Below are 17,042 nucleotides of genomic sequence, written 5' to 3' on the forward strand. Positions count from 1 at the left end.
TATGCTAAGTCAAGAGTGATAGATTGAGGGTCACCACAGCCTAAGACAATGTTTGACCCTGCCCCTCAAAGTTGAAATCACATAAATGATTTTAGTTCAGTGAGTCCCTTTCTAACCCTTTCTAATTCTGCCATGAATGTAACTTTAATTATTCAGATTAAAATAACTTTTAATGTAAATCTGTAATGAAAGCATTTTGGAAAGAATTACTGTCCATGCTATCTAAAAACAAACAAGAAAACCCCAAACCTGTTTCCTTCTAGTTGATTCCAACTCAGAGTCCCGATAGGACAGAGTAGAACTGCCCTACAGGGTTTCCAAAGAGCAGCTAGTGGATTCAAACAACCAACCTCTGTTTAGCTGCTGAGCTCATAACCACGGTGCCACCAGGGCTTCAATACTATCTACAGAGAGAAAATTAGTTCTCTAAGTGAGATTGTGATTGCATGGCTGTGGTGGTTAGGATGTTAGCCTACTTAGAAGAAATGGCTTTTAAAGAGATAAGTGCATTTGCTATTCAAATGTAAATAAAAATGTAAATAGATCCTACTAACTACCCAAAGTGTTATTCAATCATTAAAGCAGGCAACTAGAGCTTCTACTTAGAAATTCCTCTGTAGTAGTTCAAGTTACTAAATGTAACTGGAAGTAATATGATTTGACTTTTTAAATAGTCTCTAGTTCAGACTTTTCATGAATTTAGTTTTATTTCTCTCTCTAATAAATCCAAAGTGTTCAGGATTTTACTGTGTTTATTATTTATAAAGGGCAGACATTAGATTGCAATTTAGGCCTTTTAAACTACATTAATATTATATTTGGTAATAACTGTGCTAAGCAGAAGAGTGCTACTAGTTCTTAAGGCCTAGAGTGTATGACACCTTTGAATTGTGGTGTTGGCAAAGAAGAATGAACAAATCTGTTTTGGAAGAAGTACAACCAGAATGCTCCTTAGAAAGCAAGGATGGCAAGACTATGTCTCGCATACTCTGAACATGTTATCAGGAGGGATCAGTCCCTGGAGAAGGACATAATGCTTGGTAAAACAGAGGATCAGCGAGAAAGAGGAAAACCCTCAACGAGATGGCTTGACACAGTGGCTGTAACAATGGGCTCAAGCATAGCAACAATTGTGAGGATGGCGCAGAGTTTCGTTCTGTTGTACATGGGGTAGCTATGAGTCAGACTGACTCAATGGCACCTAACAACAACAACAAGAGAGTATAAGCAAGAAGTAACCCACATGTAGTAAAATATTAAGAAACAGAGAGGACTCTTGCATACACGTGAGTTATTTTTGTTTCTAATTCTTACTTCTTCTTGTTGACTTCGTTCCTAATCCTTTTAGGCATTTAGGATCATTTTGGGAAGAAAACCCACCTACAATTTAGTCAGCATTTCAGGGCAAAGAAAAGACAAGTGCAACTGATGGAAAGGTCTGAAGAGAGGAGAGCTGCAGTTCGGCACAGAGAGGAAAAGTTAGTGATAAACACAAGAGGAGTAGTAGCATATGCCGAGGAATATGGAAGACAGCTTCCTGGCCAACTGACTGCAAGAGATCCATAAAAAAAAATAGTTACGCCTATTCCCAAGAAAGGTGATCCAACCAAATGTGGAAATTATAGAACAATATCATTAATATCACACACAAGCAAAATTTTGCTGAAGATCATTCAAAAATGGTTGCAGCAATATATCGACAAGGAACTGCCAGAAATTCAGGCTGGTTTCAGAAGAGGGCGTGGAACCAGAGATATCATTGCTGATGTCAGATGGATCCTGGCTGAAAGCAGAGAATATCAGAAGGATGTTTACCTGTTTTATTGACTATGCAAAGGCATTCAACTGTATGGATCATAACAAATTATGGATAGCATTTTGAAGACTAGGAATTCCAGAACACTTAATTGTACTCATGAGGAACATTTACATAAATCAAAAGGCAGTTGTTCAGACAGAACAAGGGGGTACTGATTGGTTCAATGTCAGGAAAGGAGTGTGTCAGAGTTGTAGTCTTTCACCATACCTATTCAATTTGTATGCTGAGCAGATAATATGAGAAGCTGGACTATATGAAGAAGAACAGGGCATCAGGATTGGAGGAAGACTCATTAACAACCTGCGCTATGCAGATGACACAAATTGCTTGCTGAAAGTGAAAAGGACTTGAAGCACTTACTAATGCAGATCAAAGACCACAGCCTTTAGTATGGATTGCACCTCAACATAAAGAAAACAAAAATCCTCACAACTGGACCAATGGGCAATATCATGATAAATGAAGAAAAGATTGAAGTTGTCAAGGATTTCATTTTACTTGGATCCACAGTCAACAGCCATGGAAGCAGCAGTCAAGAAATCAAAAGACGCATTGCATTGGGTAAATCTGCTGCAAAGGACCTCTTTAAAGTGTTGAAAAGCAAAGATGTCACCTTGAAGACTAAGGTGCGCCAGACCCAAGCCATGGTGTTTTCCATCGCTTTATACATATGCATGTGAAAGCTGGATAACGAATAAGGAAGACCGAAGAAGAGTTGATGCCTTCGAATTGTGGTGTTGGTGAAGAATATTAAATATACCATGGACTGCCAAAAGAACGAACAAATCTGTCTTAGAGGAAGTACAACCAGAATGCTCATTAGAAGCAAGGATGGTGAAACTGCGTCTTACATACTTTGGACATGTTATCAGGAGGGATCAGTCCCTGGAGAAGGACACTGTGCTTGGCAAAGTACAGGGTCAGTAGAAAAGAGGAAGACCCTCAACGAGGTGGATTGACACAGTGGCTGCAACAATGAGCTCAAGCATAACAACAGTTGTAAAGGATAGCGCAGGACCAGGCAGTGTTTCGTTCTGTTGTACATAAGTTTGCTATGAGTTGGAACTGACTTGACGGCACCTAACAACAACAACAAGCATTAGATTTCCGTTAAGAGGTTTAAGGTGGGCGTTAGGAAGAAATGAAAGAAGTTACTTAAATAAGACTCCAGGATTAGAGAACTTTGAATGGAAAGATATATGGAAAGTCCCCTTTTCATACATAAATTTGTGAAAATATGTTAAAATCAACATGTGAAAAGTCAATAATAGATTTATATGTTATAAGGAAAGATTTATTCTGGAGTATGTATCTGTGCATGTGTGTGTGTGTGTGTGTGTGTGTGTGTGTGTGTATAGGAGCGGTTTGGGTGGTGCAAATAGTTAATGCTGTTGGCTGCTAACCAAAAGGTTGAAGGTTTGAGTCTACCCAGAGATATCTTGGAAGAAAGCCCTAGTGATCTACTTCTGAAGAATCAGCCACTGAAAATTCTATGGGCCACTGTTCTTCTCTGACACATGTAGGATCACTAACAGTCAGAGTCAACTCAATGGCAACTGGTTTGGTTTCTGGTATATATCTGATTACAGCTTACTTTTTAGACATAATTTTTGACAGTATGGTTCTAACATTTTATTCATATTCTCAATTTTATGTTTTTCCATCACAACTGAACAAAAATCAACCAGTTTAATTCCAATAAGTATCTGAGGAGGGTGAGGATTCACTCCTTTGTGATTCACAAGTATATTAAGTGTACGAGGTCAATGCTTCTTATTACTAGTCTAGTGCTTTTATATTTTATACTCTTAATAAAATAAGGGCAAAATGCAATAAAATGTTTAAATAACTGCAGACTATTGAGGCAGATAAACGCTACGAGGCAGAGAAAGATGGTAATATATTTGAAATTGAGTTGTTACCTACCAAGCTGCCCCAAATACTTATTTGTTAGTTAACATACAATTTAGGGACGTAACTATAAATTATGATATATGGCAACGTGGGCTAAGGTCAAGGACCTGTACATGGAAGTCCTAATACAGACATTATTTTTGTTCAGGAATATTTGCAATGGATTTGGATGCATATTAATAAGAATAATGAGATAGATGGAAGATATCTAAAAAGTAAAGGGAAAAGACAGAGTGAATTTAGGTAGCAGAAAATGCAAACATTAAGAAAAGTTCAAAGGAGGGTTTTATGCATCTTCATTATAATCTCCGTCAGGCTAAGTGCCTTGGACTCAAGAAGTGATCCTTCGTGTGGCCCTGAATTACACCAGGCAAGTTACTTTACTTCAATGGCCTTTGTTTTCCACACCTGCCAAATAGGGAAATTATTTCTGAGCTGAGGTAAAGATGTGTAGCAAGAAGCACAGTGACTAACACATAGTACCACAAAAAACAAAAACCTGTTGCTGTTGAGTTGATTCTGACTCATAGCAGCCCGGTAGGACAGGGTAGCACTGCCCCAAAGGGTTTCCAAGAAGCAGCTGGTAAATTTGAACTGCCACCCTTTAGGCTAACAGCTGAGTTCTTAACCATTGTGCCACCAGGGCCCCTTCATAAATGGAAGTGATTTGTTACTATATAGCTATTCTAAGGAATAATGACTTCTGATTATCCTACCCAGCTATCATTGTTAGCATAATTTGCAGATAGACTGTTCTAACCTAACCAGCATTAGAAGGAAAAGTAACATCAACAGCAGCAGCCATTGCTCCATAAGTCTCCAAAGGCTGATTTAGGGACAGTGTTTTTAAAGACATTTGATATTTTCAGGACACTCTCCCTTTATCACTTTCTGAAATGGTTCTGAATTCACCTTCTTCTTTCCCTTCCTACTGCCATTGCCCTTGTTTATACTCATAATCTTTGTTCATAACCATGACAAAATCCTAACTAATCTCTATCTCTAATCTCTTTCCTCTATGCATTTCCTCTAGTCCAAGCCTTTTCAAACCGAGTTCATATTAGTCCCTTGCCTCTTAAAAACGCGCAGTGGCTCCCCGTTGTGTACAGAATAAAGTTCATTCTTGCTGTTGCTGTTTCTGTGGTAAAATATATGTAGCAAAAAGTTTGCCATTTTAAACATTTTTTAGTATACAATTCAGTGACATTAATTGAATTCACCACCTTTTGCAGCCATCACCACTGATAAAGTATTTGAATCCAGAATATATAAACAACTTTCACAACTCAGTAATAGGAAAACAAGCAACTCAGTTTTTAAAACTAGCAAAGATTCGAATAGACACTTCACCAAAACCAAAAACCAAACCCACTGCCGTCGAGTTGATTCTGACTCACAGCGACCTTTTAAGACAGAGTAGAACTGCCCGATAGAGTTTCCAAGGAGCGCCTGGCGGATTCAAACTGCTGTCCTTTTGGTTAGCAGCGGTAGCACTTAACCACTACGCCACCAGTGTTTCCCGCTTCACCAAAGAAGAGGTAAAAATGGCAAATAAGAACATGAAAAGATGCTCAATGCAATTAGCAGACTACGTATGAAATGGAAAATGTAAATTGAAACCACAATGAGAAATCACTATTAGAATGAGTAAAAACTTTTACACTGACAATATTAAGTGCTGATGAAGATGTGAAGCAACAGGAACTCTTGTGCTTTGCTAGAATGCAAAATGACATAGCCACTCGAAAAAAATTTGGCAGTTTCTTATGAAGCTAAAGTTACAACCAGCAATCCCACTCCTAGAGAAATGAAAATATGTGTTCACACGAAAACCTGTAGGCAAATATTTACAGCTTCTTTCTTTTTATACTTGTCCCAAACTAGAAGTAAGTCAAATATTCATCAACTGGAAAATGGATAGACAAATTATGATACATTCATAAAATGGGTTACCACTCACCAATAAAAAGAAATGAAACTACTGGTACATACGACATAGATGAATCTCAAAAATATTATCCTAAAAGAAAGAAGCTAGACACAAAAGGCTCCTGTTTGATTCCATTCTACTTAAAATTCTTTCCTCTTTGGGGGCACCACTCTTTCATGACATTTGACTTTTTGCACCCTTCTACACTACCTACTTTTTTTATTTTTAGTTACCCAGTAAATTTCAATGTCTCTCATGGCTCCGATTCTTAGCACTTCTCTCTTCTTATACCACATTCTTCCTGGGAGGCCATGCATGCTTTCTCAAAGATTCAACTACTATGGATGTATCTATCCAGAAATTTTTATTCATCTATCACAGAGACCCAAAAAATAGTGACTTAAACAAGATAAAAGTCTTGATGCCGGCAGTCCAGAGCAAGTATGGGAGCTTCATGGTGTCAACAGGGATCCAAGTTTCTATCTTTCTGCTTTTATCCTCTGTTCAAGTTTCCATTTGTAAGTTCCAAGATGGCCTAAGTTGGCAGCTGGACCTCTAATTATCATGTTTGTATTATAGGCAACGGGAAGAAGGAGGAAGGGAGAACTCCCCCCTCAATCCTGCTTTTAAGTAGACTTCTCAATGACTCCCACAGAACGCTTCTAGAATTTAGTCACAAAGCCACAACTAGACTGGAATATGCAGTCCCTTATTTCAGGCAGTAATGTATCCTGTTAAAAAAGTGAGCTTCTGGTAATGGCACGGTGGATTTGAAAAAAAATCACAATTTTGGCAACTATTATGGTAAAGAATCATCAAAGAATGCTAAATCTAGGGAGGACAGTTTAATGAAGGACAAAACGTTTATACGGTCTTAAAGTGTTTCCCCACAGATTGCTTATTTGGTTGCGAGAAGGAAAATATTAACTATACAGACAGCACCCTGACCGGGTGATCAAGATTAAATAACCAATGAGGAGCAGACGGACATCATGTGGCCTCCAGATGTCATATCCTGAGAAGGGCATGACATCACTTATGTGGTATTCCAGCTGGAAATGCCAAACCTGAATCTAATCATGAGAAAACAGCAGACAAGCCAAAATTAAGGAACAGTCTATAAAATAACTGGCCTGTTTTCTTCAAAAATGTCAATGTCATACAAGATAAATAACAGCTGATGAATTGTCCAAGATTAAAGGAGACTATAGAGAAATAACAACTAAATGCAATATGTGATTCTAGACTGGATCATGTACTGGAGGAAAACGAAAGGCTAAAATGGACATTACTGGGACATTCAACTCAATTAGTAAAGACTTTCAGAGAATGAATAGGATCTGACAGCTGCATGTTAACTAAACCACTGTTTTAGTTCAGGCTCTCAATATTTCTCCCCTCAGTCTATTTCAAGGACCTCCCAAGTAATGTGTCAAAGTCCATTCCCTTTCCTCTCCAACCTGTCCTCCATATTGTCACCTGGGTGATTTTTTTGAAGCACGGGTCTGATCATGCCATACTCCTTAGAAAACAGTTGAGGCTTCGTATTGCCTATGACAGAAAGCTGATACTCCCTAATCGGGCATACCAGACCGTTCGCCACATAGATCCAGAGTTCCTTCCTGGTCATTTCCATCTTGCATTCACATCTCAAATGATTCTAGTGTTGATTGGTCCCTCCACCCTCAGTAGTCATGGTGAAGGGTGACATAATGAGGACAAGGATGGAATAAGTCAGCAAGACAGGTAACTTTTTTTAAAAGCTTTTACTTAGTTTGAAATATAGACTGGACTATCATGTGAAATGACTCCACTAAATTTTTTTAAAGGAAATGTTTTTAGGGAAATAAATGAGTAACTACGGTTTGTGCCAACTCAAAGTCAAGGGCAAATGAAGATGGGCTTGCTGGCTAACTTCCATCCTAAAATTTCCTGTGAGGGTATTAGATGCAGCCAGCTAAGAATCTCATTATCTTAGTCAGAATTATTCTAGCAACAGCCCTTTTTCTCTGTCACAGCTGGTACTGAGAGCCATATGTCATAAAACTCCCTCAACCCTCAAAGTTTAGAACACTTACTGAATGGAAAATAAATAGCTGTTGTTTAACCAAGTGACCCATGGGGTTTCTAAGAGAATTTTCCTTTATATTTTATAGTTATGTTGTGAAAACTTATGATTTTCCTTACCCATGAGGCTCTTCTCCCATTTCCCATCTGCTTACTCTCCATAATTTTGCCAAAAACATTATTCCATCATTCTGCTCAGTAAACAAACAGCGCTTACCTCACTTGCTCTCAGGAATAAGAAAGTCTCACAGGAATTGCATTTAGTGTTGAATTTATACAATTCATTTGCACTGGACTCATGAAATAAGATTACCATCAATCAAATATTTGTCTAGAATTCAAGACAGCAGACCTAGCTATTATGTATTAACATCTATTCCATAGCTCCATAAGTTTGTGCAAACTTACATTTATTTTATTGTGGTGAAATACATATAAAATGCATTTGCCATTTCAACCATTTTTACATGTGCAATTTAGTGACATTAACTACACTCACCATGTTGTGCAACCATCACCACTCCGTTTCCAGTTTTTTCATCAGTAGCCCTTAAATTATACCTCCCCATTTCCCTGTCTCTCTCTGCCCCGCTAACCACTAATAAACTATGGTCTCTATGCATTTGCCTATTCTGGATGTTTCACGTAAGCAGGATAATGCAGTATCTGTCTTTTTGTGTCTGATTTATTTCACTCTGCATACTGTTTTCAACGTTCGTCCATGTCGTAACATGGATGGAGAACTTCATTTCTCTGTGGCTTAATAATATTCCATTGTATGCATATACCACATTTTATTTATCCATTCATCTATTTATGGACGCTTAGGTTATTTCCACCTTTTGGCTACTGTGAATAGTAATGCTGCAGTGAACTTCGGTGTACATGTATCTGTTTGAGTCCCTGCTTTCAACTCTTTTGGGTATATACCTACCAAACACCCATGTTAATGCATCAGACTTAACTGTTGTCAACATTCTCTTAAAAGCCAAGGCTAAATTAATATAATGAACAGTTAGAGGAATGTGGGAATAACTTGAGGGTAGAATTGCGAATTTTCAGTGATGATTATTTGTTCTGCATCATATGTTCTGTCAATTCAAATGGCATCCTAATTTGTAACCAAACACTGTACTGATTTGCATATAGCAGAGATGGACTATTCATCTTCTCATAGCTTTGTATTTCAGAGAGATGCTGTTATGTTATTTTATACTTAATCTGTGTACCAGCAGTCCCCGGATTATGAACATAAGACTGACATACAGCCTGTAGTTATTAATGAAACCCTGTAAAACCTATTATATTAAAAATTTGGGGTATATACAATGGTTTATAGTAACAAAGGGGTGTTACTTTGTGATGTGCATCAGAACATTATTATTATTGTTGTTGTTTTTAGGTGCCGTCGTGTTGGTTCCAACTCACAGTCGCCCTATGCATAACAGAATGAAACACTGCCTGGTCCTGAATTCCCATTCTCCACATCATTATCCATAATTTGTTATGATCCACACAGTCATATGCCTTAGCATGGTCAATAAAACGCATGTAAACATTTTTCTGGTATTCTCTGCTTTCAGTCAAGATCCATCTGATATCAGCAATGATATCCCTTGTTCCAAGTCCTCTTCTAAATCCGTCTTGAATTTCTGGCAGTCCCTGTCCATGCACTGCAGCAGCCACTTTTGGATGATCTTCAGCAAAATTTTGCTTTCATGTGATATTAATGATATTATTCGATAATTTCCACATTTGGTTGGATCACTCATCTTCGAAATAGGCATAAATATGGATCTCTTCCAGTCTGTTGGCCACATAACTGTTTTCAAAATTTCTTGGCATAGATGAGTAAGCATTTCCAGCACTACATCCATTTGTCGAAACATCTCAATTGATATTCTGTCAATTCCTGGAGTCTTGTTTTTTGCCAATGCCGTCGGAGCAGGTTGGACTTCTTCCTTTAGTACTGTCACTTCCTGATCATATGCTACCTCTTGAAATTTTTCAACATTGACTAATTCTTTTTGGTATAATGACTCTGTGTATTCCTTCCATCTTCTTTTGATGCTTCCTACGTTGTTTAATATTTTCCCCGTAGAATCCTTCAGTATTACAGCTCGAGTCTTGAATCTTTTCTTCAGTTCTTTCAGCTTGAGAAATGCTAAGTTGTGTTCTTCCCTTTTGGTTTTCTATCTCCAGCTCTTTGCACATGTCATCATAATACTTTGTTTTATTGAGCCGCCAGCTTTTGAAATCTTCTGTTCAGCTCCTCTACTTCATAATTTTTTCCTTTTGCTTTTGCTATTCGACGTTCAACAGCACGTTCCAGAGTCTCTTCTGACATTCATTTAGGTCTTTTCTTTCTCTCCCATCTTTTTAATGACCTCTTGCTTTCTTCATGTATGATGTCCTTGATGTCATTCCACAACTCATTTGGTCTTTAGTCATTAATGTTCAATGCCTCAAATCTATTTTTGAGGTGGTTTCTAAATTCAGGTGAGATAACTCAAGGTCATACTTTACCAGCTTGAACTTGGGTGTGAGTAATTGATAGTCTAATCTGCAGCCGGCCCCTGGCCTTGTTCTGACTGATGGTATTGAGCTTTTCCATTGTCTGTTTCTACAGATGTAGCCAATTTGATTCCTGTGTATTCCATCTGGGGTGGTTTATGTTTATGTCAGTGAAAAAAGGTATTTGCAATGAAGAAATCATTGGTCTTGCAAAATTCAATCATGTTATCTCTGGCATCATTTCTGTCACCAAGCCATCTTCGTTTCCAACTTTCGTATTCCAACACTAGTAATTATTAGTGCATTCTGATTGCATGTTTGATCAATTTCAGACTGCAGAAATTGGTAAAAATCTTCAGTTTCTTCATCTTTGGCCTTAGTTGTTGATGCATAGACTTTAATAATAGTGATATTAACTGGTCTTCCTTGTAGGCATATGCATATTATCCCATCATTGATAGCATTGTACTTCAGGATAGATCTTGAAAAGTATTATTATTATTACTATATTATTATGTTAAAGCTGTTTTAGTGTATCTCCAAGTGTTTCTTTAATGTTTTTTATGGATAGAAAAGCACACTGCATACTAACATTAGTTCCAGGGCCCCTTTGCAGATACCAAAATCTAAGGATGCACAAGTACTTCCTATAAAATGGCATAATATTTGCATATAAAAAAATAACCTATGCATATTCTCCCATGTACTTTAAATCATCTCCAGGTTACTTATAATACCTAATACAATGTAAATGCTTTGTAAATAGTTGTTACACTACATTGTTTAGGGAATAATAACAAGAAAAAAAAGTCCGTACGTTTTCAGTACAGATGCAACCATGGTAGGCCTAAAAAAAAAAAAAACTACATAGAACATGTCAAATGTGAGGCCAGCAATGCTTAAGCAACAAGTGCTGGAGAGAGACTGATGATCCGTGAAATGGCGGGAGACTACAGCAGGGTATACCTACACATCACTTTTTTTTTTTTCCCCCACAATGTTTTAGATTCTCAGTTGATTGAGTCTGCGGATGCAGAACCTGTGGATACAGAGGGCTGACTGTATTCCAAGACAAACGTTTGACTAACTGATGTTAAATATGAGCCATACCTAACTGTTCCGACTTACACACAGATTTGACTTAAAGACAGATTTAGAAACAGAACTCGTTCGTAATCTGGGAACAAGTTCATACTTGCTATGTCTCTATTTCTACTTTTCTCTGTGAATTACAAAAACCACTAACCTTATACCCTGGCGCTAAGTGAAGTAATTTATCATTTGTGACAACAGCAATTTCTAAGTTACGGATCCATTTAATATAAGTGATTATACTTGGACTCTAAGATTTACAGTTAGATTCCAGGAAAGTGACAAAGAATATCCGAGTTGCCAACTCACCTCCCAGAGAGTATTACTGGTTCATCACTGTTTGTGTTTCAAGAATTTGCCAAAATTCTTATGTGTTAGATACTCCCAAATACAATAAATTAGTGATTACTGTTTTAATGGGGCATAGGATAGCTGCTCTACTCACTTCACAGGCTTTTAAGAATCTTGTGAAATAATTCACAGGAAAAAGTATAAAATTTTATTCTAATGTTAGATGTTACTATTAAAAACACATTTCCTAAATTGCAGATATGATCAGAAAACCATAAATCTTGGGAGATCATTATTATTTTCTGATAATAAGTAGACACATATTCTGTTCACAAACCAGGAAAAGTAATTGCAAGCCCTGGTGGTCTCATTATTCACTGCCAGAGTGAAACCAACCACGCTTGGAAATCTGCCTGGAGGTAAGCCTTCTAGGGCCTGGCCTTTAACTACCTGAACCACTACACCCTCCTTTGCTTTATTTAAAATATCTAAAAAAAAAAAACCCAAAACCAAGCCTGTTGTTGTTGAGTCGATTCCGATTCACAGCAACCCTATAGGACAGAGTAGAACTGCCCCATAGTGTTTCCAAGGAGTGGCTGGTAGACTCAAACTGCGGACCCTTTGGTTAGCAGCCTGAGCTCTTAACCAATGTGCCACCAGGGCTCCCTAAAATATCTAGGCAGGTATATTTCACCAAGTCTTTATTTTACCCATACCAAGAATTAGAATCAACACTGCAACAGACTCAGCTTTGGGGAGGGAGGGACCCTCTGTCCAGTACAGCTTTATTAGTTGTTTTAGGCTGGCATCCATTCTGATTGATCGGAGCCTGTGTTAGACAACTCTATGAGGTAAGTACCATTATTATTATTATCATTCCTATTTTAAAATTATAAAATTGAAAGGTTGAATAACATATCCAATGTCACACAGCTAATAAGTGCTAGAGCCAGTATTTGAACTCAGTCTGTCTCCAGACTCCACTCTTAACCATGACATATTGACAAATAGCTGAGTGCACAGGCCTGTGGAAAAGAATTATATTCAGAGTGTGTAGGCGAATCAGATGGGCAGAAGGTGCTACAAAAAGGGAGGTGGCAGAACCCCAAAGGCAACTGTGTCTGTCCTACCCCTGAAGAAGGCCTGGATGGAGTATCTGTAACTGAATATTATCCATTAAAGAAGCATTAGAGCTGGTCAGGATCCTGAGAATATAGACTGCTGTCTTTATTTACAGATGAAGAAAATGGAGTAGGAGGGGGGAAAGTTTACCCAATAAGCAAGGTATGCACAGATTTGCTTGTGCTTACTTACTAATCTGTAGTGCACAATTTCACCTGTGCACTACAGATTAGTTGTAATCTTTGATGTGGTAAAACCCATGTGAAAATGTGCACTACAGATTAGTAAGTAAGCACGATTAAGCCCGTGTGCATCTTGTTTACTGTAAGCCTGTGCGTATCTTGCTTACTGGTTAACCCATGCCTGGATGGGAGAGAGTTTGTGGGAGTTGCATGAGGTCGAACAGCTCATTCATTCATTTAGTCAAGTACTGTGCTAGGTGCCAGGGAAACAAAGACAAACAGGCCTCATTGCCTGCCTTTAAAGGAAGTCATAATTTAATCAGAAAAACATGTAGGATAAAATTATGAAATAACAAAAATACTATAAAAGAGATATGAGCGAAATATGTGAGAGCTCAGACTTCCCCTGGGGAAATTCTTAAAGGCTTCGCAGAGGAGGTGGCATTTCAACTCACTCTTGAAAGGTGAGTAGGAGTTTGCCAGATGGACAATGGAATGAAGGTCATTCCAGGCATTCCCACTGCTTGCTGCAAACTGTATCCTGAGTCAGTACAGCACCCATCCACTCCCATACTGTCAAGGAAAGAAATCCCTGAGGGCCTTGGTTGGGCAAGTGTCCTCAGCAAGGACATTCCAGGTCACTGGAGAATGTATGTTAGGAAAATATGCACAATTGATCTTAAACAAACAAAGAAAAAAAACCAAACTCGCTGCCGTTGAGTCAATTCTGACTCATAGCGACCCTGTAGGATAGAGTAGAACTGCCCCATACGGTTTCCAAAGAGCGCCTGGTGGATCTGAACTGCAGATCCTTTGCTTAGCAGCTATAGCACTTTACTACTATGCCACCAAGTTTTCCAACAATTGATGGAAGACATGAAAAATTTTAAATCATTTTTACTATTGTATAATAAAAACCAAAAAATCAAACTGGTTGCCATCGAGTTCATTTCAACTTATGACATCCCCATCCATGATGTCAATGGGTTTGGTTTGGTTTTTTAAGTTGGTTAACTGTGCCTGAGCACACATGTGTTAATGACGTAAAGGGCACCTTGCCAAGGGGGCAAATTGGGACTGGAGTCCATTCTGAGCCTTGTCTCCTGGCAAAACGGATTTTAGCCACCTGCAGGAAATGGAACCTTTTCCTAATTCACACATAGGGGCCAAACCAGCTTGCTACAGTCCTTTTTTATTACTCAAACCCAGATTTGATCTTTTGTAGGAATTTAGAAAAACTTAGAAATGCAATTCCAGTTCAACTTTGAATTTTTTAGAAGAAGAAGGATTATTACCCAGGGCTATGTTCTTGTTATGGATTGAATTGTATCCCCCCAAAAGATGAGATGAAGTCCTAAACTTTGTACCTGTAAACGTGACCCTGTTCGGAAATAAAGCCTTTGAAGATGTTATCAGTTAATGTGAGGCCATACTGGAGTAGGGTGAGTCCTAATCTTTATGATTGTGTTCTTGTGAAGAAGGAGAAGAGGCACAGACAGGGAGACAGGAAGGACTGACATGTGATGACAGCAGCAGATACAACCATAAGCCCAGGAACACCAGGGATTTCCAGGACCACCAGAAGCTAGAAGAGAGACATGGAATAGTTTCTCTCCCAGAACCCTTAAAAGGAATCAACTTGGACAACACCCTAATCTTGGACTCCCAGCCTCCAGAACTGTGATACCATAAATTTCTGTTCTTATAAGCTATCCAATTTGTGGTACTTTGTTACAGTAGCCCTAGGAAATGAATATTTTCTCAGTTATACCATTAGGTTAGGTTTGCCCCCATGGTAGAGCCAGGAGTTGAACCCAGACAGTCTGACTCTAGAACCTTTGTTCATAACCACCAAAGCGAGTTGACTTCCACTGTGCAAAAAGTGATCTACCTCCATAGTGGAAATATACAAGTGAAGTCGCAGCATAGCATTGGTGATTGGAAGTCCCTCTGTTTACAGCCCTGCCACCCCACCACCCCTGCAAAAAAATCCTTCTTCCCTAGCTTGCACACTTGTCTGTTGACAGTGTGCAGCCTAATACTCTTCTATTCTTTCTCCCTTAATCACTGGTCATTGGTCTACGAAGCTGCTTAAAGGGGCCTCACGACTGCCTAAGACAATGTTGTCTCTCCTCAGAGTGTTACAATACATGTTGGTGGTGGTGGGTGCTCTCGGATTGAATCCAGCTCGTAGCAACCCCATGTAACAGAATAGAATTGCTCCATAGGGCTTCCTAGGCTGCAATCTTTATGGAAGCAAATTGCCAGGCCTTTCTCCCACAGGACCACTGGGTAGGTTTGAACCACCAACCTCTCATCTGGGCTCTTAACCATTGCACCATCAGAGCTCCTTGTTACAACGACCCAAAACACGTTGCCGTTGAGTCTTTCCGATTCATAGTGACCCTACAGCACAGAGTAGAACTGCCCTAGAGGGTTTCCAAGGAGTGGCTGGTAGATTCCAACTGCTGACCTTTTGGTTAGCAGCTAAGCTCTTAACCACTGCACCACCAGGGCTATTGAATAGCTAATATTTATTAAAAAAAAAAAAATTGCACTTAATATGTTCCAGGCACTCTTCTAAGGGCTTTACATATATAACTCATTTAATTCTTTAAACAGCTCTGGGAGGGAAACACTTATTATCCCTCCATTTCATGGTTGAGGAAACAGGTACAGAAAGGCTAAGTAGCTTGCCCAAGGTCAAGTAGCAGGTAAATGACGAAGTTAGTGTGGCTTCAGAGCCATTGGTCTTAGCTGCCATACTGCTAATGTTCCAAGACATGCTTCCAGTGTTTCCAGGAGCTGAGATGAAAGCATGGTGCTGGGTTCCTTGCAGGAGTGATAAGAAAGTCCTGCTCCTGACTTGGGGCTCCACTTGGTCCTCTGAACTCCAGGGGACCATCTGTACTCAGGTTCTTTCACAGCCTTTTGTGAAAACAGCTCCTTGGTTTTACTGAATAAATGGTTTCTTAAGAATTTTTTTTTAAAGAATAGTCATGTCTCCACAAGAACAATTAACAGTTTTCCTGCACTTACAGGTCAGTTTCCTACATAGAAAAATTGAACACAAATGTAATAAAGTCTGTAATAGTGCAGCTGTCTAACAAACAGAAATTATTTTCTATTCATTTATTCATTTTTTTCCCCAATCAATATTGATTGAGTACCTACTCTGGGCTCTGGGGATTCAGCAATAAGTCAAGTAGTTCATATCCCTGTTTTCTTGAAGGTTGTATTATTAAACAGAGCAGTTTAGCTCTTTGGAGTCATGCCTGAACCAACAAGAGGGTCTGTGCTCTACGTTTGAATAATTAAATGGTCCCAAGGTCAGCTTCATGGGTCTGCAAATTGTGCAGTCCCACAGGGTGCCATGCTTAGAAAGGCCTGCATTTGGTTTACTTCTCTGCTATCGCCATTTTGAAATTCTAAATAATTTATGAACAAAGCACTATGTTTTCATTTTTCAGTGGATCTTGCAAATTTTGTAGCTGGTCCTGAATAGACATTTAAGTCTCCTTGCTTGTGAGACTGAAAACTGCTTACCTCTTGAAATGGCTTTATTTCCACCCATATTTCAGAGATCTCTGGGCCAAGTTTCCATCAGAAATCAAACTCAAAGTCCCAAGATGGTGATCACAGGGTTACTTCCTCCTTCCCCATCTCACTCTTAGGACCACTGTTTTTGCTGTGCATCCATTGGTTTCTGTAACGCCAATAGCGAAAATTAATTGAAAACACAACTTGCGATGCTTAGTGACTAATGATAAAATATGGCTACACTCAAGGAATAACACTTCACAACAAACCATTGCCTTAACTTTTTTTGCATTTTACATTAGAGATCCATTTGCTCTTTCTTTCTCCCATCACTTGTGGGCATGTAGGTAGTGATGGTAGTGGGGAACTTGGAGGCTGTTTGTCTCTTAGACACCACATGGGGCTGAGGGAATGTGGCAGAATTAGAACTAGGAATACCTGTGACCCTGCTTTTGACCAGGTTGTGATGTAGGCAACTGGAAGCTAGATTCTTCTATGACCTTTGTACCTTCCTAAGTGTTCACAACCTATTTGCTTTCTTTTCTTTCTCAAAACTTGCTCTCTGGAAAGC

The sequence above is a fragment of the Loxodonta africana genome, chromosome 14 (assembly GCF_030014295.1).
Source record: "Loxodonta africana isolate mLoxAfr1 chromosome 14, mLoxAfr1.hap2, whole genome shotgun sequence".
Classification (NCBI taxonomy): Eukaryota; Metazoa; Chordata; class Mammalia; order Proboscidea; family Elephantidae; genus Loxodonta; species Loxodonta africana.